Here is a 22,741-nt window from a genome sequence, read left to right on the forward strand (position 1 = left end):
AAAAAAAAAAAAAAAAAAAAAAAAAAAAAAAAAGAGAAAAGTTCACAGTGGAGAAAAATCTAACTATGAATATTTTATTAAAGATAACCTTGGTGTTTTTGCAAGGAAATTTATTTACTACACATGGAATGATATTTTTCAATCTGTTTAACCCAAAGACATGGACTGCTTGGTTTGAGCCTGCCCGATGCTGGTCTCAGGCTTGAAGGAAATAATTGCCTTTTACACCTTTCTGAAAAGGTGGAGGCCACGTTTTTAAAAACAGACATTGTGAGTAGAGACTAGTTTTCCTGAAGGTAAACTAGAACAAGAAATTTGTTATAAGGACAGAGAACTTATTTAGCATGCATAAGAATCTGGGTTTGATCCCCAGCACTGCAAAAAAAAAAAAAAAAAAAAAAAAAGCTATGTTTGAAGTCTTTCTAAGTTAGTCTGTGAAGTTACTTGTGAAAATTTCTCAACAGGAGGGGCCCAGGATATAGTGGTGTAATGTGACAATTACGCCAGTAGGTGGTGCTCATTCATGGGTCATTAGAGGCTTTTCATCTTTAAACTTTTCAGGTAGGAGTTCACAGCGTTATTCTCAAAATGAATTAGATTAATTTTGGAACAATTAATGATTGTAGAGTCAGGAAAAAAAAAGGGAGGAAAAAAAATCAGTCAATCCTTCCATAAGCCAAAAAAAAAAAAAATCAGAGGGCAATAATGCAGTCTCTAACTGCCACCAAGAGTACAAGGAAGAAACACACTGAACGGCTAAGTCTGAGTTGACTGTGTGTCCTGGTGTGGCCAGTCCTGAAAGACCTTTCAGGATGGGCACAGAAGGGGGCATTTTTTGCTGTCAAGTTGGATTTACCATAGACTGACAAGTGCTGGATGAGACTTATGTATGTATGTATGTATGTATGTTTTGGTACTAGGGATCAAACTCAGGTCCTTGCACTTGAGAGGCAGTCTCCAGAACCACTGAGCTAAATCCCCGGCCCGAGACTGTATTTAGAAACAGCTCCCAAAGCAGTTCTCCATACTCTGATATTTATAACCTGACACATGGCCGAGATGTCTTAATATTTCAGGTGAACCTAATAAACACTCCTTGGGGGGTCTACATATACCAGGCAGTCTGCCAAGCACGAGGAACCCACAGATTAGGGAAGGAGAACCCTTCCTTCTAGGTTAACACTTAGCCCGTGCTTTTGAGGTTGTAAGAAGACCCTGCTTCTCCGTCACAGCCGGGGACCTCAGTCCAAGGGCCTTGGTGCAAGGAGAGGAATCACACTCCAGGAATGGGGTCCTCTGTATAGCGAGACCCTTCTTCTCTAACGCACCCCGGAGGTGAGGAGGAGGAGGAGGAAGAAGAGTTTCAGATGCTCCAGTTAAACCACTTGCACCCCTCCCTTTCAACACGGAGGGAAGAACTACCATCATTTTAGATGTTTATAAAAATCCAGTCATGGACTAAACACCAACATTCATCACACCTGGCTGTTATAATCAGACCCTTTTCCAGGATGCCTGACTGAGGCTCAGGGTTAGTGAGAAGGTTCTCAACACCACCCCCAGTGACAAGACACTAGCAGGTTTGGCCTGGTTTACCCAGAAACACCCCGGAGGTGAAAGTGTCCCCACGTAGCAGCAGAAAGATGTCCAATTACCTCTTGGCAAAGTCAAATGTTTTAGGAGAAATGAGCACCAACCAGTTCGAAGTAGGGTCATGAACAAAGTATTTCTGGAAACACGCAGCCCTAGGCTGGACCCAATTTAGCCATCTGTCAGCTTTGCAATTTAGGGGAAATTACTTCACTAGGTCAAGATTCGGTTTTCTCACTGAAAAATGGGAATTATAATTCCGAGCTCATGAGGTTGCTTGTTCCAAAGCTCGAAATAGAAGGACATAGGGAAAAGCCTCCGTGATCATCCCTAGCACGTCAGGCATACGGGACAATGTTCGGATTGTCCCTTCCTTCTTCGGAGGAGGCATTGGGAGTCACTTACAGGTCATCAAACCCCATACAGGACATTTAATAGCAAAATTAACATCAATGCCAACCCTCCATCCCCTCCTGCCTGCTCCAAGTGCCCTTCCCTTGTGAGCAACATCGATAGACCATGCACGACAAAGCCAAGGGGCATCTGCGACCTCAGGGCGATGCCGAAGGCGTGCGTGGGCACATCGGGTGGGAAGAGACCATTCCTCTTCTCGAGTGCTCCCTATGCGTGGCTGGCGTAAGGCTGATGGGCCGACACACTGCGTCCGTGCCTCCCTGAGCCGCCTCCTCGCGTGCCAGGGATCCCCAGAGAAGCAGCCTAGGGGCTCTGCACGAGCTGCAGACAATATGGGAGCACGGCCGCTTCTGCTGCTGATGAAAATATTATGGCCTCAGTTCCCTGTAATCAATTTACTGCTTTATGGACCTAAAGTCCTCCAGAGAATTTAATAAATTCACATAATGTTTCTAAGTGCTGCATTGTGCATTTGGAGCGCTGATTTAGCTGACAAATGTGAAAAATTTGTGTAGCTAGACAACTCCCCGGTGATCAGTCGTGTGCGGAAGCCAAAGAGAGCACGTTGCTTCAGAGAAGGTCAGCATTAGCATATGTAGGCCTGCTCGGTTGACCCTGCATCCCCCCAGCCCTGCACCTGCCCCAGCACTGGAGCTCCAGTGGGGGATGCACTTTTGTTCCTCCAGCGTTTCCCAGCTTCCGGTCAGAGCAGGGTGAGGAACAGCAGTGCTCACGGTCACGGTGGGACGAATGACCAGTGGGGACCGTAGGATTTAGACAAGGAAACGGCCACTGATTTCTGGACATTGGCACTGAGGGTGTCGGAGGTGTCTGAGGGAACGTTTCGGGGATATCACTGAGTCGTGCGTTAAAGCCGGCTCATCCAAGTCACAGAAACAGCCATCCTACTTATACCCACTGAGCCGACCGCAGAGCTATTGCTTCAAATAGCTCTTTAGTTTCGAGTTTCTGGAAGTTACCTTTAGGTTACAGTGCCGGGTGCTGGGTTGTTGGAGACATCACTATAGCTCAGAGCCACCTTGGGGTTTACTGTTGATTTTAGCTGGACTTGTGGTGTTCAGCCCAAGCAGAGATTTAGGATTTAGCTCAAGTTCTCAAACGAGGGAGCGTCAGCAACAGGTCAACTGGTCCTGGAGATTTTTCAGGAGCTGGTCTGGAAAAATCTGCCCTCTCGGTCCAGGGATGTGTGGCTGGCTTGACATCAGAGCTGAACAACAGGCCTGGGCCTCCCCTGATGGACCTGACTCTGGCTCTTGATCTGCCCGGAAAACTAGAGGGAATTCTGCTCCAGGTCCGGGGTGCTGTGAGTGGTGTTGAACTCTCCCACACTCTCGCGGCCGCTGGGGAGCCAGGGAAGCACAACAGTGTGGTTGATACCGGCGATCCGAATGAAGGACAGGATGGGAGGCTGTGGTCAGAGTTGGAGTTCATACTTAGGGCTCTGGGTGGACTGGAGACTTACTTGAGAGATCGCTGGCACTCGGGTAAGCTAGGGTCACAGTTCTGAGGCAATGGCAGGAGGCTGGGTAGGTCCCCAGCATTTTCTCCGAAACCCAGGGTTTAAACTTCTGATGAGCTTCTTCTCTTCCTCTGTCCTCATTTAGCTGAAGTAGAGGCGAAGGCTCAGAGAAGACAAAACCCAGGCAGGATTTGCGCTGGGGCACAGACCAGCTCTGTTTTCCACCTGCACTTTGTTCCCTAGACGGCACCTTTCTGAGCACGAGGGTTCTGCTTCTGTGTTTAAAGTTCGGGGACCCTTTCTGATAATTATATTTTTAGTACTTATGGGGAACCTCTTTGCAGCTCTTAGGGGCTCAGATTGTTTTGTTTTGTTTTGTGGCTTTTGAGACAGGGTCTCACTATGTCATTGAGATTGACCTGGAACTCACTATGTAGCCCAGTCTGGTCTCGAATTCACAGGGATCCTCCTGCCTCAGCCTCCTGAGTGCTGGGATTACAGGCGTGCCCCACCATGCCTGGCTTGGGGGCTCAGATTGGAAAACTTTTGCACAAAAGATTTCAATTTGCACAAGTTTGCAAGTGAACTCTGACCCAGACGGTAACCCAAAGTGAGGGCTCCGTGCACGAGCTGCCCAACTTGTCGAACTCCCCGCAACCAGGAATTGGCAGGGAGGAGGGGAGAGAAAGGGCCTGGGCTTCAGTGACTTTCCTTTTGCGGCGGGGGGACTCGCTAAGAAACTCACTTTCTAGGGGTCAGCTCTCCCATGGCACGGTAACAACATGGGATCTAACTGGGGGGGGTGTCTTTCCCACTGCCTACCCTGAGGTGGCAGAACTGGGAAACTTGTGCCAGGCACACAGGATTCAGCTCTGTCACCAGCCACAAATACGGGGGTGGATGGGCTGGGAGGCTGTGATTGTATTTTTGTCATTCCTCTGTTGCTGTCACTCCCGGCAAGACTACCTCCACACCTGTCAGTTCACATAGCTGTCAAGGGTAGGCGGAAGATGTGTATCTCCATATGTATACATTTCTTTGTTTTCATTTTCTAAAATGAACATCATAAAAAAGGCAGCAATGTGACCTCCCAAGGCTAGATACAGACTCCAAATATTGTAGAGCAGCTTCATCGTTTTATTAGATTTTCTATGTTTTTTCCCCCCCAGTTGCTGGATAAAATCCATACAAATGAAATACTGGCTCACTCCGTAAATAATAATGAAAAGGTAAATTCATTTTACAGAGAAGCTAGTGCATGTAAGACATCATCTCGAATGACTGGGATTTCTTGAACTGATCACCAGGCTATTACAGTCTCTCAAAAATAATATCTGGCTTTTACGCTCTCCAGTTGTGCCTGTGACCGCTCCTTAACCCTTTGGCTCTTAAGAAAAATTGATTAAAAAAAAACCCCACGTGCATAATATGCCAATAAAATCACACAGGTAAGGTTAGGGTCCTGCCTCATTGTTGTCCCAAAAGACGACAGAGGGTCTGGCTTCTTCTCCTCATCCTTTGACCCTTCCCCTTGTATCTTGCAATAGTTGTGACACAGCTGTAAAGTTCTCTTAAAAAAAAAAAAAAGAAAAGAAAAATATTTTAAGGTTAAAATCTTGTCTTTTGAACATTGTTTTATTTATTTATTTATTTATTTATTTATTTATTTATTTATTTATTTATTTATTTATTTATTTGTATGGGGGATTGAACTCAGGACCTTGTGCTTCTGAGGCAGGCGGCAGCACCACTGAGCTAAATCCCCAGCAGATCTTGTCTTTTTAAGCTTACCTTGAAGCTGATAGTATCTTTAAATCTGTCATGTAGAGCCTCTGTTACATTTTTTGGAAAAGACCAAACAAGCTCGCACGTATATGACAGTTTTATTTTTTTCCTGGAGTAGGAGACAGGTGGGTAACTTATAAGTAGGCACATATACGCCAGAGAGGACCAACTTCCCCGTTTGCCCAAAAATGAGGGCAAAAGACTTCCAGTGTCCACACTGAAAAAGGTCCTGGGTCTAGGAAACCAGGACAAGTTGGTTACTTTGGAAGCAGGGTTTTCTTTGGAATTTTTTTTTCTTCTTCAATATGAGTTAGAGCTAAAATTCAGCTTGACAACTGATTTTTTGTTTTTTTGTGCTGGGGATTGAACCTAGGGCCTTTGCAATGAATTACATTCGCAGCCCCTTTTAAATTTTTTAGAATTTTAAGATAGGCTGTTGCTAAATTGCCAGGCTAGACTCAAACCTGCGATGGTCTTGCCTTGGCTCCTGTGAATGCTGGAATTACAGGTGTGCACTGCCACTCCCGATTTGAACAACTGACTTTGGCACGCTCACTCTGTGCAAGGACCTTGAAGAACAGAGTACAAAATAATTTTTTCACCCCTGGGCTTTCTTCCTGGAATAGCTGTTGAATCTCGCATCTCTGGTCCTTCAGAACAGAGGTGAGTTGTGTTTGGGTGTGTTCCTGTTCTAAGAAAGATGTCAGCTGAAACTCTGAACACTGGGTAGACACAGCCATGCATTGCTTAACAGGAGGAAGGCTGAGAATCATGTTGTCAGGCGATTTCCCCATTGTGGGAACAAGAGAGATCAGTGGTGGCGACACTACGCCAGGCATGGTGCTTATTTTTCTTTTAAGACAAAAGATGTTAATGTATGAATTGTTTTTTCTAAACTAAAACCTCAGGATTCACTTTTAATTGCAGTGTTGGCACTTTGGTAAAGAAGTGGGTTTGGGATTGCATTTTGTCTCTGCAAGGTTTGCTGTCATTGTGGTAGAGTGTATTTACACAGATTAAGATGGCTAAGATGTCACTAGGTGATATAATTGTGTGTGTGTGTGTACGTGCGTGTGTGTGTGTATGTGTGAGAGAGAGATTCTGGGGATTGACTCCAGGGCCTTCACACTGAGCTACATACCCAGACTTTTCCTTTTTATATTTTTGTAGGTTTTTTTTTTTTTTTGGTACCAGGAATCGAACTCAGGACCTTTTGCTTTCGAGGAAAGTGACAGCACCACTGAGCTAAATCCCCAGCCCTATACTTTTTTATTTTGATACAGGGTCTTGCTAAACTACTCAGTTGCCCAGGTTGGGTTTGAACTTGCATTCACAAGTGCCTCAGCTTCCCAGAATGCTGGGGTAATGGTGCACCCCACTGGGTGATATAATCTCTGGGACCACTGTCATATGTTGTCACCTGTTGGCCAAAACCCCCTTACATGGTGTGTGGCTAGAGCTCAGTGATTTTAAAAAATTTTAATACCTAAGAAGCTAAAACTATGAGAGGATACCCCTCAATCAGAAAGAGTTCCTGCTTTCACGCTAAATCTTGGGCTTAACCGAAAGCTTTGAGCATAGAAAGAGCAGGCACCTCAGAGATATTGATCCTCGGTGCCAAGATGGGACCGCAGCAGGGGAAGCACTCTGGCCACTTGGAGAGCGGTGCAGCTGCCAGACGTTTGGAGTAGGCGGTGAGCGAGGAGGGCCTCCACCTTCATCTGTGTCCCAAAGGTGTGAAAGAGCAGTGGCCCACAAGTAGAGAAAAAGGCAGGACCCAGATGGCCCTGCCTTGGAATCCTTTTCCCACTCCTTTGCAGTGCTGGAACTTAATCCCTATAGACCTCTATTTTCTTATTTGTAAACCCGGGTTTAATTCCTCCACTACAGTGTAATTATCAGGACCGAATGAGATAACACAAGGGCTTAATTCTCCCACTGTAGTTTCCCGGGATTAAATGAGATCATATAAGCAATTTGGCATAAAACCTGCTACGTGGCACCTGACACCTCGTAGCTGTAACCCAGCAGCTATTCCACTCCCTTGCTACGCTGGAGCAGCACTGAGTTCTCCCTCCAGTCACTTTGTGCAGTCTTTCCCCGCTGAACGGAAACCGTTGTTTAATGACTATGTACTATAATTAGGAGAACCATGTTTTAGCTGATGCACAAAGATGGTAGCGTAACACAGCCACTTCATAACTCTCTTAGGATTCAGATTTGACCTATGTTAGCAAAGGCAAAATTTTTAAAGATGTAGTAAGTTTTCTTTCTGGGAGAGGGCCTGGGCTTCACTGGGGACATAATTTATCTTCTCCTCCATTAGTACTAACATGCACACACACACACACACACACACTCGTGTGCACACGCACATTCCGGGGCACTGTGTCTCTCATAGGCTGTGAACAAGGCGGGTGGGGGGAGTAGAGGGCTGCACACTCTTCTAAGGATGAGACAGACCCACAGGGAGCTGTCAGCGCCAAAGTGTGACTGGCAGTTGGACCCCCGAAACATCCAGCCACCCTGGGCACCCCTGCCGACTGCTCTCCTCCCCTGTGGCAGCTCTGCTGGCTGACCTTCCTGCACTCAGGAAAGTCACCCCAGTGGGGGAGTCATCCTCCTCGGGGCTCTGGCTGTAAGAAAAGCACAAAGCAGACGCAACTAAGGCTTTGCTCAAGGATGAGATGGACGCGTGTGAAGGGCCTGCCTGGGCAGCAGAGCGAATCTGTCACGTCTGCCTTCCTGGGAAGCTGGAAACTGTGCAAACCCGGACAGTGGATGTGCTGGATTCACCCCCACAGGCGTGAGTGCTGATGCTAAGACAGTTCTTTTTATTTCAAGGAAAGCCAAGGCCAGAGCTGTAGGGAGCGTTATTTGAACATCTGCCGTTAGCTGCATCAAGCAAGTTGTAAGGCAAGGACTAGGAAGGCGGGCCTGGCTGGCAGAGCTACCACACGAGCAGGTGCACTGCAGACCACACTGCAAGATGGGGGAGCACAGAGCTGCTGTAAGGGAGGAGCAGAGAGCGGGCCATTTGTAAAGAAGGTTCTAGGAGGTGAGGAGGGCCACGTCTAGTGGAGCCTTCTTGCTGCTAGGGGCTGAACTAGTATTTTATAAGGACCACCCTCAGTATAGCTGATCCATCCTAAGACAGTGGTGGTAATTCTTTCCCAGTTAAAGATCCCCCTTTCGGCACAGTTGCATCAGGATTCGAGTTTCCAACACCGGTGCTTTGTGAGATGCAGCAGCAGGCAGGGAGTCAGAGTGAGCTTCTGGGCGGACATCTGCTAGGGAGGACCCGGGCAGGAGGAGAGGTTTAGCAGGATGTGGCTGACCCTGTGACAGCCCTACAGAGATGTCCCCAGTTGGATTTTTATACTTCCGCTTCATTGGCAAGTTGCTGCATGTGAGTGGAGTTTGCAGGGCTGTGGGCCGAGGGCTGTCAGAGGGCAGTGCCCAGCAGCAGAGGAAATAAACCTTGCAGTCCTGAGACTGGGATTCTAGGACATAGCAAGTCCTAGAAAAGAGCGCCCCCTCCTTTGAAAAAGACAGACTCATACTGTGTAGTTAAGGCTGGCCTTGAACTCATGGCGATCCTCCTGCCTTAGGCTCCTGAGTGCTGGGGTTATAGGCTTATGCCATGACTGGTGGGCTTATTTTTCAAGAGACCAATGGGATGTACCAAAGCACTTCTGATCTGTGGAGACAGAAATCGGTGCGGACTCTTAGAGTAAACACTAGAGTCCACAGATTTGGGACTCAGGAACCGGCTGGGTTAAAGCCAAGCCAAGCCAGAATAAAGTCAATGAGCTACAGGATTTTCTGGGAAGAGGACACCGAGAGATTTCATTTCTAGAACATAGTGAGCACTTTGCATGCTTCTAACAAGTGCCGCTAGAGTAACAATGGCAGCAAAGATCACAACAAACACGATGAATACTTCTTTTCAAAAAAGATAATATCTTTTTGAAAAGCTTATTCACAGAACTATTAAGCACCTTACTTTTTCAGTCCATATGAAATTTTTGTTTTAATGATTTAATTCTTTTTTTTTTTTTTTTTTGGTTTTTTGAGACAGGGTCTCACTATGTAGTTGAGACTGACCTGGAACTCACTGTGTAGCCCAGGTTGATCTCGAACTCACAGCGATCCTCCTGCCTCAGCCTCCTGAGTGCTGGGATTACAGGCGTGCGCCACCATGCCCGGCTACTTAATGATTTAATTTATTTCAGAAGTACTTGTAAAGCAGTGAAACACTTCCAGCATTCTCCCAAGTGCTTTACTTAGTCCTCACACTATTCAATCCTTATGACAAGCTTTACGAGGAAGGTCACTTTATTATGTTCACTCAAAAGCTGAGGAAACCGAGGCACAGGGTTTTAATGCTTGCCCAAGATCACACACCTAATAAGCAGCCGCATGGGCATTGCAAACTCAGCCGTGAAAAGCAAACGGGCAAAGCCAGACCTGAGGCGAGGTGTTGGTGAAAAAAACAGCATCAGGGCTGGGGATGTAGCTCAGTGGTGCCACCACCTGCCTCGCAAGCACAGGGACCTGAGTTCGATCCCCGGTACCAAAACAAAAACCAAGAAAAACAAAATGAACAAACAAACAAACAAACAAAAAGACAGCATCTGATGCCTTCTGAGCTGGTCACAAGGGCTCCCAACAATGACAGGCGTCTTCCATTGTGATAAGCAAGTGGCTGGGGCTCTGTGCCAACACGGCCAGCTTTCCTGCTCCCAACCACAGCAGGTGTCATTTTTGAGGGGCTCAAAAACTTATCCAATGAGGAACTGAGTGGCTGTACTGGTAAAAATGCTCTTTCTAGAGTTAGAGCTAAAAACACTGAATAATTTTCCTTTTTTCTTTTTGGTGCCGTGGATCAAATTCGGGTCCTTGTGCTTGCGAAGCAAGTGGTGGAGCCACTGAGCTAAATCCCCTCCCCTTTTTTTGTTTTTGTTTTTGAGACAGGGTCTCACTCTGTAGTTCAGACTGCCCTGGAACTCACTATGTAGTCCAGGCTGGTCTCGAACTCACAGCGATCCTCCTGCCTCAGCCTCCCGAGTGCTGGGATTACAGGAGTGCACCACCACGACTGGCCTTGAGCAATTTTCTTAATGCCTGAGTTTTTTTTTTTTTTTTTAATCTGTAGAAAGGATACGAGGTCTCAAGTATGTGTGATGTTTAGAAATAACCATTGATCTAGCATATAGTGTTGAAGAGCACTAACTCTCAACAAATAGCTATGATTGTTGTGACTTTGCTCTGTGTGCTGAAAGATGGCAGCTGGCTTAAAAATGCAAAGAAGAGCTAAGGATCGCATTCTCTCAGTGAGCTCTGGAAGGCTGACTACATTATCTCTAGCATGCTGTCCTGGAGTAAGAATGGAATCCTAGATTTTGCAGGGCAAAGCTTTTTTTTTTTTTTTTTTCCTAAACACAACACTTTGTACTACAGCTAGAGTGGAATTTCCTGCTTGCATCCTGCCCTCCCCAGCCCTCCGATATTTTCAAGGCACGTCTTGCTTTTATTGCCCTTGCATTAACAGGTCTACCTCAAGGAGCTAACCATGACCCAGGAAATGGAAGCAGACGGAAAACGGAGGAGGAGAGAGGACAAGGAGACATAAAAGGCATTTTATGTTCTTTTTAAGGAGTCATTAAAGTAGCATAAAATAAAAAACCTTAAAATCCACACAAAGTCTTATTTAGCTAAGACTCGGACAGAGAAAAACGTACATACAGATGGAAAAAGCTGAGGGCGGGGGGGTCGGCAGGTAACTTGGGAGGAGTGGATCAGTCATTGTCCTGCTGCACATCAAAGAAGCCAGTTCAGTTCTTTCTGCCCAAGACTTAACCCGGGGAGAGGGTGCGGAAGGTGGGGGGCGGGCCTGGGGGGGACCAGCAAAACCAAAGCTGCCTCTGATCTTCCTAGCTCTGATGTGGGGTCTGATCTGCTTGGTGGATCTACACAGGCAAAATGAGCATCTCCACAGCCACTTACCACAGGCTTGGGTTCGAATGTTGCCCAGCTACGTCTTCCAGAGCGTCAGAGAGCTGTGGTTTTGAATCTGTGCAGCTCCGCAGCGCAGGAAGGCACAGTGGTCGGAGGGGAGTGCATGCCGGGCACATTCTCCTTTCCACCATGGAGGCTGACGCAGGGGATGGGAAGACCCTGGAGCTCGAAAGTCCTCCTTTCTGATCCGCTTGTTTCTGTCTGGGTGTGGAAAGGGTGGCAGGTAAATGACCCAAAGCACAAACTGCACATCTGCTATGTCTTGATCCCGTGATTCATTTCGGTTACAGAATTCGAGTTGTTTGGATTTTAGATGTAGCACATTGGACTGCAGGTATACTTGGGAGAGAAAAGGCAATTTAACTAAAACACTGGAATTTCACTGGAACGTGCAGCCTCTGTCCTTTAACAACTTACAAAACTCACACTCAGTAACACCTCATTAAGCAACAAATAAAGCCGGGCGAGGTGGTGCAGGCCTGTAACCCTAGCATTCGGGAGGCTGAGGCAGGAGGATCGCTGTGAATTCGAGACCAGCCTGGGCTACACAGTGAGTTCCAGGTCAGTCTCAACTACATAGTGAGACCCTGTGTCAAAAAGAGAAAAAAGAAAAAAGAAATAACACTCAAATTCTCACACACGGACAAGCCCATTTAATAATGATGGACTTAATGAAGGTATTTATTCCTTGACAGAGTTGGGAAAGTATCACGTCTTGTGGCCATGGTCAAAGAAGTGCTCAAGTGATTTCTCTTTAGACTCTTTGGCTCCTGCTGGTGCCTGGATCAAAAGCAAGCTCTTTTCGACAAGAGCACAGGAAGAAGGTCATGCTTGAGGTCTGTGTGACTGATACAGCCACCTGGGGTCTCTGGTGGTTAGGGAACCACCCTTTCAAACACCTCCTGTCCCCTGCACACCACAAACATTGTAAATTTGCATCCAACATTTGTTGATCATTTTAGAAATGAATCATGGAGTTCATGAGAGAACACGTGCTAAATAGGTCGTAGCTTTATTTTTTTGTTTCTTGGTACTGGAGATTGAACTCGGGTCCCTCTGCTTGCGAGGCAGGAGACAGAACCACTGAGCTAAATCCCTGGCCCTCATAGTTTTGTTTTTAATGGGGATGAAACAGTGGGAAACTGTCTTCCTTTTCTTGTAGCTAAGACAAAATACCTGACACTCAAAGTTGAAGGAGGGAAGGTTTCGTTGGCCCCCAGTTCACGGAGAGTTCAGTTCACATTGGCTGGCTCCAAGGCAGGGTGACATCACAGAGAGAAACAGTTTGTGGCGAACAGGAACCAGCAAAGTCTGCAAGTGACAAGAGACAAGTTTCTTTTTGTCCCTTATTCTTATCCAGAGGGCAGGCAGCACTCACACCCTTAGCCCTAGGGCCCTTGATCCCAGCACGGCACCACGAATCAATCCCAGCCTCACACACTCTAGACCCGGCCACCTCTGAGAAAGCCCCGCCTATGCTGCCTGAGGCTTTGGGGGAGGCATCTAGACACAAACCATAACAGAAACAAAATAGGAGTTTTCTCCTTTGGAGAAAAGTCTTTTAATAGTTGAACCACACACACACACACACACACACACACACACACACACACACACAAGATGCTTATGAAAACAGTCTCTGGATATCACAGACAAAGCTTTCTCCTCTGCGGTTTTACGCTAGACTAGATCTAACCTCAAGTGAGGGTCACACTGTGATTGTCATTTGGGCTTCTCCCTCCCTGGAAGATGTCACTGTGGGCACAGAGAAGCTGGGCCTCTTCTTTCCAAGGCTTTGGGACACTTGCCACGCATTCCTAGATTTCACCTTCAACCCTTGATGACTGAACCCTGGTCAGCGCTGTCCCTTCTGACCTCTGTAAGGAGCAACCGGAGAAGTAAACATTTTCTCTGCAAATTCTAAACTGCAAATTTTTAATCTTCCCGGTGAGCTTGCAGTGAATGACCCAGGATACTGTTTCATGATAGAAAATTCCAGACTGCATTGCTATTATGTAGTTAAGGGCTCCCATTTGCAGGACACTTCTGAGAAGGACTCTTGCCCCACCCAGCCTGTTCTCACCATGGTGTGGGATCTGTGTGCCTGAAGCAATGTGAGGGTCTCACTATGTGGTTGAGGCTGGCCTGGAACTCACTATGTAGCCCAGGCTGGTCTCAAACTCACAGCGATCCTCCTGCCTCAGCTTCCCAAGTGCTGGGATTACAGGCGTGCTCCACCACACCCGGCAAACATTGTTTCCATTTTTCCCTTCTATTTTCTTTTCTCTTCCTTTTTTTTTTTTTTTGGTACCAGGGTTCGAACTCAGGACCTTAAGCTTGCAAGGAAGGCATGGTGCCACTGAGCTAAATCCCAGGCCCTCATAGATCATGTTTTAAAGGCTGTCACTGCTGAGGAGTGGAGCAGGACCTGTGGTCCACAGCTGGGTCACTGCAGTCCCTGGGTGGTTTGGACTGCAGTGTTGGCAGCAAGTTTATCTATATATTTTTCATTTTTGAATGGCATTTCTTTTCAGGTCAGAACTGCATTTCCATCATTATTTTAAGTTTGGAAGATGAAACAGTTATTGTCATGCAGAAGTACTAATAGCAGCTTTTGTACTGTATTTTTTTATTAGTACATATTTGCCGTACATGTACTGCATGCTTCTGTTTAGAACGGTGCCTGTTATAGGAGAAATGAATTATGGCAAACATGTTTTCTGGATTGGAGGGATGACGATAATGTCTAACTTTCTCTGACATATTTCAGAAAAAGGAATTATTGAAGATATAAAGGGAGAAAAATTTATTTTTCAGCATTAAAAAAAAAAAATCCTAGCAATCACAGAAACTTTGTCTTTTCTCCCCTCCCCTCCCCTCTTCCCCCGTGATGGGCTTTGTTTTTCCGAGCAGTTTTAGGTTCACAGTGAAACAGAAGCGTGCAGGGTTGTCCTGTCGACTCCTCACCACAGGCTTAGCCTCTCGTCATCAGCACCCCAAGTGCTGCCTGTTTTTGTGGCGGATGAGCCTGTGCCGTCGCCATCTTCGCCTCACAACCGGGGTTTACACTTGGTTCCCTCTTGGGGTTGTACTTGCGTTTTCTTAACGTCATTTCTGCTCTCCTGGGCTCGGTCCTTTCATTTCCTTATCAACTAATTGCTGAAACCCAAGATTGGATTTCTCAGAGTGCATTATCAGGATGCTGTCAAGAGCCAAACAGAGGAACAGGTTCACACGAATATCTGAAAAAATTTTGGAGATGGGGAAAAAAAAAAAATCTAATGGCTCTATCAGAGCTTGACATAACCTTTGGAAATAGAAACAGTCAAGAGAAAGCCAAAGCTTCAAGGGCAAACACCTGTGGAGAGATTCCTAGAAGTCAGGTCAGAATTGCTAAGGCAGGAAATGAGGTGCATCTTCCAAAGGCAAAGTAGAGTAACCCCACTTTCCCCAGGGCAAGGAAAGCCTAGAGCGGAGTGTTGCCCTTTAGTCACACAGCAGAGAAGCACACTCACGGTGACACTAAAAGGCTAAGGGCAGTGACGATCTTTAAAAAGTCTTCTCGACCCAAGGAATGGGGCTCTGGAAGGAAACAGTGCGTACTTAGGGGACTGGGAAGGGCTAGAGGACTGCGGGGAGATCATCTTAATAAAGGGAGCTGCGGATGTGAGGGTGCAGGGCTCGGTGATGTCCGTCCAGGAGTTCTCAAGGAACTGGCTGGAGTACTGCGGACCCTTCATTGAATAGGAGTCAGCAATTTGTAATACTGTTACTTAAAAAAAGGGAACGGGAGTGAGAGATGTATCACCAGGGGGATGACGCGAAAACGGCGTGGGTGTTCCTGTACTGCTCGGCATCGACCACCCGTTATTTAGGATGTAATTACCAATCCGGGCGGCTGCATGTTAGAAGGGAAGAAGAGGTTCAAGGAAAGAATCACAAAATGATGAACAGGATGAAAAATACATGGCAAAGTTCAGTGGCCAGGGTGAAGAGTCAAGTCTCCTTCTTCTCTGCCTTCTCCCTTAATACTGGCTTCCAGGGGTAGCTAGCTGCCTTTGAGCGGGGCCTCGAGTCCTAAGTGATTCCCCTAAGGAGCCACATCTACAGGTGAAGACAAGTGGGTTGTTTTGTTTGGGAACATAGATGGCTCCTGTATAGGAAGGATTATTGTGGAAACCTTTCCGGCTAAAGGACCTTGCTGTTTCCCAGAGGAGGACGAGGGAGTTGGTACAAAGGAGAATTACAGAAAAAAGAATTAAACTAACAGTGATTAAATGCCAGGATCAAGGGCTGCCCTCCCCACAGATCCCTAGCGTAGCAGTCCAGGACCCTAACACAGTACAGAGTTTCCCTTTGTTTTTTCCCAGGAGCCCTCTGTATCTGATCCTTCTGCCAGAGCCGATGATCAACAGTGGCTGTTGCAATGGGAGCCCTGGTGTGATGCCAGGATTGTTAATCCGCTGAGATTTGTGTCTCGTCCTCCCAGCTACCCTTTAATAGTCCTCCTTGTCTATGACGCGCCCAGGACATCTCTGTGTCACCTCTGTCTGGCAGTGCAGGGCCCTCCTCACCCAGGGTGACGTCTTTCCCAGTTTGCTTTCTCTGCCGTGGCTTCTCCGGCACCTGTCTCTCCGGACACTCCTTTCCCCTGGGCCAACTCCCCGGAGTCTTTTCCAGGGCTTCCCACAGTGATGGCTTCCCAAGGGCCCAGGGTGCTTTGAGCCTTGCAGGGGGACTAGCAGTGTGGGAGGCCTTTAGGTGGCGCTGGCCGAGGCATTACTTAGCACTGAGCTGCCGCGCCAGAGTTGTCTCTTCCCTGGCTCTTCCTGTCTCTCTGTTTTGGCCGAGGCGAGAGCTCCTTTCTGGTGCTGCCGTTTCTAATCCTCTATACCCGCTACTTCTCCTTGTTGGGGCCAGGCTCCGAGCCTTGGGAACTAGAATTATTTCTTGGCCTTTTTTGGGGAGGTATGGAAGTACAATATGCACACTAGAAAGAGGCATAAATAAAAATATAGGTCATGATGAATGATATTAGCTGGAATTGGAATTTATTCCTTTATTCTGGTGGTGTTTATTTATACTGCTCTCTTTTATTTATGCCGATGGTATTGGTTTCCAGGGCCATGCTTAAAATTTTTTCTTTAAAACGTATTTATTAAACAAAAGAAAAGAGTTGATTTAAGGAGAAAAATATCACTCTTTCGTAGATTCTCAAGATTCACATTTTCCTGGGATATTTTAACCTCTATAGAGTGGACTGCTGTCCTCCAACACCACCAGCAAAGTCCAGCAGGGAGGTGGGGGCCCAGCCTTCAGTCTCCGCAGGTGGTTAAACCCAGGGATGTCAGCATCAGCATGTTTTAGACTCATCGACTTCTGGTAAATAAACAATAACAGGCAGTTCTCCAATTGGAAAAAAATGAGGATGTGGTACTGCAACGCCTGAAGTTTGGGAACTAGTAGCTTAGGGACCTGTTTTCTTCTGATGCCCCGTGTTTTATTTGTTTATTTATTTTAAGACAGGGTCTCTCTATGTAGTTCAGGCTTGTCTTGAACTCACCGTGTAGCCCAGGCTGGCTTCAAACTCAGGGATCCTCCTGCCTCGGCCTTCCAAGTGCGGGGATTATACGTGTGCGCTGCCACGCCCAGCCCGCCTAGTATTTTAGTAGGGGCTTTCTGGAGATGCGAGGCCTTAACACCTAAAAGAGGTAGAGCGGTAGGAATTCAGAGCTGCTGTCAGGTTGCGGTAGGTTCCGGGAGAACCCGAGGCCAACAGAGCTTTATTTTGTACCTCTTCAATGAGGAGTGTTTTCATACTGGACTAGAGACTAGTACACCCGAACACCATGGGTCTGCCCTTCCGCTTTCCCTGATGCCTTGAGGACCCAACATGAGGGTTTCTGGGTAGGAGGCTCCAAAGATAGGCTTTGGACGGAAGGAAGGAAAGAAGGCAGGAAGGGAGGGAGGGAGGAAGCACAGCTCCCTTGGCCTCCCACTAGAAGACCTCAGGCCTGGCTGCCCATGTACCCCGAGCAGCTAGGGCCAGCAGCCACCCACGGGTGGCTCCTCCGGGCTCCCCTGGGGCTCTCGCACACATTTGCATGGCGCACCATTTGCATACCCTAACGAGATGGCCTATAATTGGCCTTCATTGATTTTGTTTTCATTGAGCTAAAATAGAGTCAGAGCTTCTTAGGCTAGAAGGACTGATTGATCTGTGGTAGAATTCAGGACTATTCAGTTGAAGAAATAATTAATTACGTTCTTATTTAGTAATCATCAGGGCTCGGGCTGTTTCTTAGCAGGGGAGTGTGGTCAGCAAAATTGAACTTTGCCAAGCCAAAGATGCGTGAAAGCAGCTCCTTTAGCCAAGCAAATAGATCCTACATGTCGTCTTTATTATTATTCCTAACAGAAAGCTTTGTGCAAGTTAGACAGTCAGTCCCTAACGTGTCTGTGGGGATCAGGAAACACCCACTGTCTTTCTGCTCTTCATCCGGCCCTCACGCCGGGGTGCTGCCTACCCGTCTGCCTCTGCCTGGCGCCCCTCTCTGCTCATGCACCCTTTTACCTGTCCTTGCACCTGTCTGCAGACCCTTCCAGTTTGTGAGCTCTTCAGGGCTTACGTCAGTCCGAGTGACTGGCACTTCCTCCTTTGTCTTCTGATTCTCAGAACTAGGCGTCGGTCCGGGGGAAGAGAAAAAGGCATCTCTGCCTGGCTTGATTGGCCTGAAGTGTGCAACACTGAAGCTGGGAGGATGCAGGATAGGTCATCCCGTGCAGGCAGGGGAGCTCAGAAGTTGGACCTCGGATTCAAATCGTTCCTAATGGTTTAGTCCCACGTCAATCTCTCCCTTAAAAAAATTTCTTTTGAAATTATTGAATTCAATTTTTTATATAATTAGCCCCTGTTAGAATGAGTTTTGGCCTCTCACCTGAGTTTATATATTTCAGGAACACTACAGATATGAATACATAACTGCGATTTCCTTTCACTCAGTACACGTGTATCGAGTAGCCCAGTGTATAAAGTATGACGGCAGGGTTTACAAAGATCACTAGAACACTGTAGCTACCCTGAAACATTTTATTTTTTTTTATTTTGGTACCGGGCATCGAACTCCGGCCTTTGAGCTTGCAAGGCTGGTGGCTGAGCCAAATCCCTGGACCCCCTGAAGCGTTTTAAAAGGCACTGTAGAAGGCCGGGGATGTAGCTCCTTAGCACTGCTCCTGCCTGGCAGTCGTAAGGTCCTGAGTTTGATCCCTCGTTTGGGGAAAAGAAAGAAAGGCAGTATAGAAACATTTGTCAGAAATTCATTCGCAGTTACTTGGAACTATGCAGACAATATTTTATATAGTCCATTGCTTAGCCCTCAAAAATCCACATATTGGTCTGGGATTTAGCTCAGTGGTTCCGCTGCCTGCCTGGCAAGCGCAAAGGCCAGAGTTTGATCCCCAGTACAAAAAAAAAAAAAAAAAAAAAAAAAAAAAAAAGGTATTAAGTTGAACCAATGAAATTGCCACTATTTCACATTTCCATCCTACAAATTTAGCAACTTTGCATGGCTCAATCTGATACTCATGTAAGCAATGCACTTTTGCTAAAGATTAAAACGAAGGGTCACTAGTGACCGTGAACCGTGATGACCCTGTGGGGACAATGTATTCAGAAACCGTCTCCTATCGAAGGCCTCGATCTCTGGACCCTTTCCTGGGTGTTAGTGTGGGAGGACGGGTGAAACAGGAATTTGCTCTGCTTCTCCTCTAGGGCAAGGTTCCTGGCGGGGGGTGAAGCCGCGGTATACAGAGGAGGAGGGGAAGCAGGAAAGGGCTCAGTGGCGCCTCCTGCCGGTGGAACGATGATACCGTCACCACTTTCCCGTGGGGCACACACCTGCGGTACCCCTCACTGGCAGCGCGACGTCTGTCATCTGCTGAGTCCCATAAAGCTAGCAACAGGGTTTCTCTTAGGGCAGCCACGGAGAACTAAAATGCAATAAAACCCATGATGGTGCGAGTGCGTTAAATTCTCATTTCCTCTTACAGCCGGCAGCGCTAAGGGGAGGGGAAGCCAGGAAAACCTACGTTAAGGAGCTGGCGGGGCACGGTATTTCCCCAACCCACTCTCTGGGTGGGGCTGACGAACGTGGATACCACCCTGTTGCAGATGTCCTCTAAGTCCATTGAGTGGGTCACAGCAAAATCACATCTAAATCCCCATTTGTTTGTTGGAACTGTAATGTTTTCGCTTTCCTTGCTTTGCAGTAGAGAAGGGAACATTATGAGAACGGGATGATTGCTGAGTATCTCCCATCCTATCTACCACGCAGCACCCATGGCCATGACGACCCTTATCGGCTCTCTTGCTATTTATTTCTTGTAGAAGAAAGCAGCAGAGACAGGAGTGGACAAGGAGTCTTCGGATACACACACAAAACTGAAGCTTCACTTAGGTCTCTGGGGGGAAATCCAGACTCAGCCTTGTGAACACTTGTCTTTCCCAGCAGGACGTGGGATGGTGGTTGTAGGGGTCGGGGGAGGAGCCTGCGGCCTCTGCCCCACGCATGGGGGAGGCAGGAGCAGAAGCTTGGGCTGCACTTTCCGTCCCATCTCCTCTGGAGAGAAGGATCCCGACTGGAATGGGCCTAAGTGTGTTTCCTATTTGTTACATAGTGATGACAACATCTGCAAATTTTTCATAAGGATAAAAACTATAACCAGGATACCATCAGTTGTCTCAGTTCTGCAGGGCACTTGTTCCAGCAACCTCAGGACACCAAAGTCTCTTCTATAAGACACATGGTATTTGTTTGTAAGCTGTGCTCCCGCATCCTTTAAGCTAGCTCTGGGTCATTAACGGTGCCTGATGCAATGCAGATGCTATGGAAATGGCTGCTGTACCATGCGGTACAGGGACTGTGACAAGCAAAATGGTACATATTCCATACAGATACAACTTCATCTGAACATTTCCAGCCCACGGTTGGTTGAATCTGTGGATGTGTCACCTGTAGATACAGAGGCCACTGTAACTGTCACCAGAGAGGACGGCATGGCACTCGCCATGACTAGACTGAGCTGTATTCTTTGTGTCTTTTCACGTGACTTGGATTCCGGTCACTGTGCTTGACTTGGTGGACAAAAATCTCAGCCTTTTCAGTTTTTCACTGCAGCTTCTCTTCTGGTATCTGGTCATTTTAGGAGTGCTTACTTCCTCCCAACACTTTCTCACTAACTCTGCTGTCTTGCGTCGACCTCCCACCGGCTTCTTTGGGTATGGTGAGGTAACTTGCACGCAGCTCTAAGTCCATTGGCTGCTCCTGAGCCTTTTCTTCAATTTGGCATTAGAATGACCCGGAATCTTCATTGATCTTGGGGACCTCCAGAGGAAGGATAGCCTGTCTGTTCACAAGAAGAATGGCTTTGTGCAAATTAGGGACAACAGAGGATGGACAGAGGAAGGTTTTTGTTGTGTGTGAAGGTCACGGTTTCCATAGAGCTTTCCCCATTTTTCTGTCTCACCTAGACTGGCGTTCCTCCTGTATGCTGCTACACATCTTCCTCTCAGGCACCCGTAACAAGGTACTTTTTGTTTTTGGTACCAGGGATTGAACTTGGGTCCTTGTGCTTGTGAGGAGGGCGGCAAAACCACTGAGCTGAATCCCTGGCCCCTGTAACAAGTTACTGATCTGTTGTCTTCCAGTTCTGCCTCCCCTCCATGATCCCGGAAGCCCTTAAGGTAGAGGGCTTTGTTTTATTCATCTCTGTTAGATACCGAGTGTCTAATGAAATCCTGGCACAGAGGAGGTGGGTAAGGTAGGATTTTTGAATAAATGGCAATCCCAGTAGGGAACTATTAAAAACAGTTCATTTTTTGTTCACTGTCATTCCAGAAAAACAACAACGAAGTACAGAGTAAGAATAGTAATCACAGATTCCACCATCCAGAAATAGTCATTGTTAAGATTATGATGTCTACCTATTGCTGATGTATGGAGCAACAGTGCCTTCATTAGGTAGGAGTAAATAAAATTGTATACTTAGTACAGACTCAATGCTTCACGTATTTAGGCCTGGTACTTTATAAAGCTTTCATAATTTTTGTAATAATGTTACTCACTGAGAAAATCAGTGCCTGGACCAAAACTAAAGATAGTATTATTTTCTTAGAGTTTGGAGTTGTTTGTGCATTTACAATAATCCTGCACTGACAACCACAAGTTTGAGTTCATCTAGATACTAAATTTCCTATTGCCAAAGAATTAAGAAGTTTAGAAAAAATCCAATCTCTCATTTAAAGAAAGCCTTGCCATTTTCCAAAGAGAAACATTAGTAGAGAGTTATAAATGATGGTTATTTCGCTTATGTCATAAATTCATTCATCAGTTTAACTCAGTGTATATTTATTTATTTACTTATTGTTTTTTTGGTACCAGGGATCACACTCGGGTCCTTGTGCTTGCAAGGCAGGTGGTGGAACCACTGAGCTAATTCCCTGACCCTTCAGTGTGTATTTAGTGTCTTCTATATTGCAGGCATTATTGTGGGTGATACAAATACATTTTGACTATCTTTTCTCCTTTCATTTTCAAGAACCACTGGAAGGACATGCGTGTAAATACTGCATAGTTTCTCTGGTGTGAGAAACTGAAAGTGTAAATAAGGATCAAAATGTATAATAGCTAATCTGCAATAGGAAGAAAAAGGTCTAGAGAGGGAATGGAACTGGGAGCGGTAGAGGAAAGGAAAGAAGGGGAAGGAAAAAAATACTTTGGCGCATTTTATTGAGAAAGGCAGTTATAAAGCTAAGTCCAGATGAAGTCACCACATATCCTCGATTGACAGGTGCAAGACCACGTGACATTATTTTGCTCTGTGAAGTTGGTTTTTACTTCTGATATATTTGTGGATATGCACTATACCACCTGCCTTTTATGACCTATAATTGTGACTGAGTTTCACCCTAGATCTTCGGGATTTTTCTACTAATTTGGTAAACAGTTCTTGGACGCTAAGAAGCCCATTTCCCTGTAACATGAAATATAGCCTAGTGCCAGGCAGAATCTGGCCAGGAATCAGGAGACATGACTCTGAAGAGGCGTTTTGCCAGGCCCAGCACTTAGGGGATGGAGGCTGGAGGATGGCTGAATGTTTGGGGGCAGCATGGGTGGCAGAGTGAAGGCAAGGCCAGCCTGAACTTTTGAGATTTTGTTTCAAAAAACTGAAAGGAAAACAAAACAAAACAAAACAACAGGTTTACCTCACATTTCTTAGAATCTAATGCCAGATATGGAATTCAGAACTTTTGCTTATTCCACCCTTCAGAATCCTCCCCGAAACCCTGGAAGGCATGTAGGTATTGTTGTACCCATTTTACTGTTGGGGTGAATGGTGGGAAAGCAATGTGTATCACTGGGCTTGAATTTTAGTTCTATCGTTGATGACCAG

General features: G+C 46.5%; 1 long non-coding RNA gene across 3 annotated transcripts in view; it reads left to right on the forward strand.

The window, feature by feature from the left end:
* Nucleotides 1–22,741, forward strand: part of LOC104857749 — a 35,899-nt gene that overhangs the window by 13,022 nt on the left and 136 nt on the right. For 2 of the 3 annotated variants that reach the window (XR_778947.2, XR_778949.2), the window contains exon 4: nucleotides 10,824–11,015. This is a non-coding gene — a long non-coding RNA (uncharacterized LOC104857749). Of the gene's footprint in view, nucleotides 1–10,823; nucleotides 11,016–21,186; nucleotides 21,310–22,741 lie in introns of those variants that run through there. The other variant, XR_778948.2, reaches the window with a different exon arrangement.

Source organism: Fukomys damarensis, unplaced genomic scaffold, assembly GCF_012274545.1.
Source record: "Fukomys damarensis isolate Sample0158 unplaced genomic scaffold, DMR_v1.0_HiC HiC_scaffold_37, whole genome shotgun sequence".
Classification (NCBI taxonomy): Eukaryota; Metazoa; Chordata; class Mammalia; order Rodentia; family Bathyergidae; genus Fukomys; species Fukomys damarensis.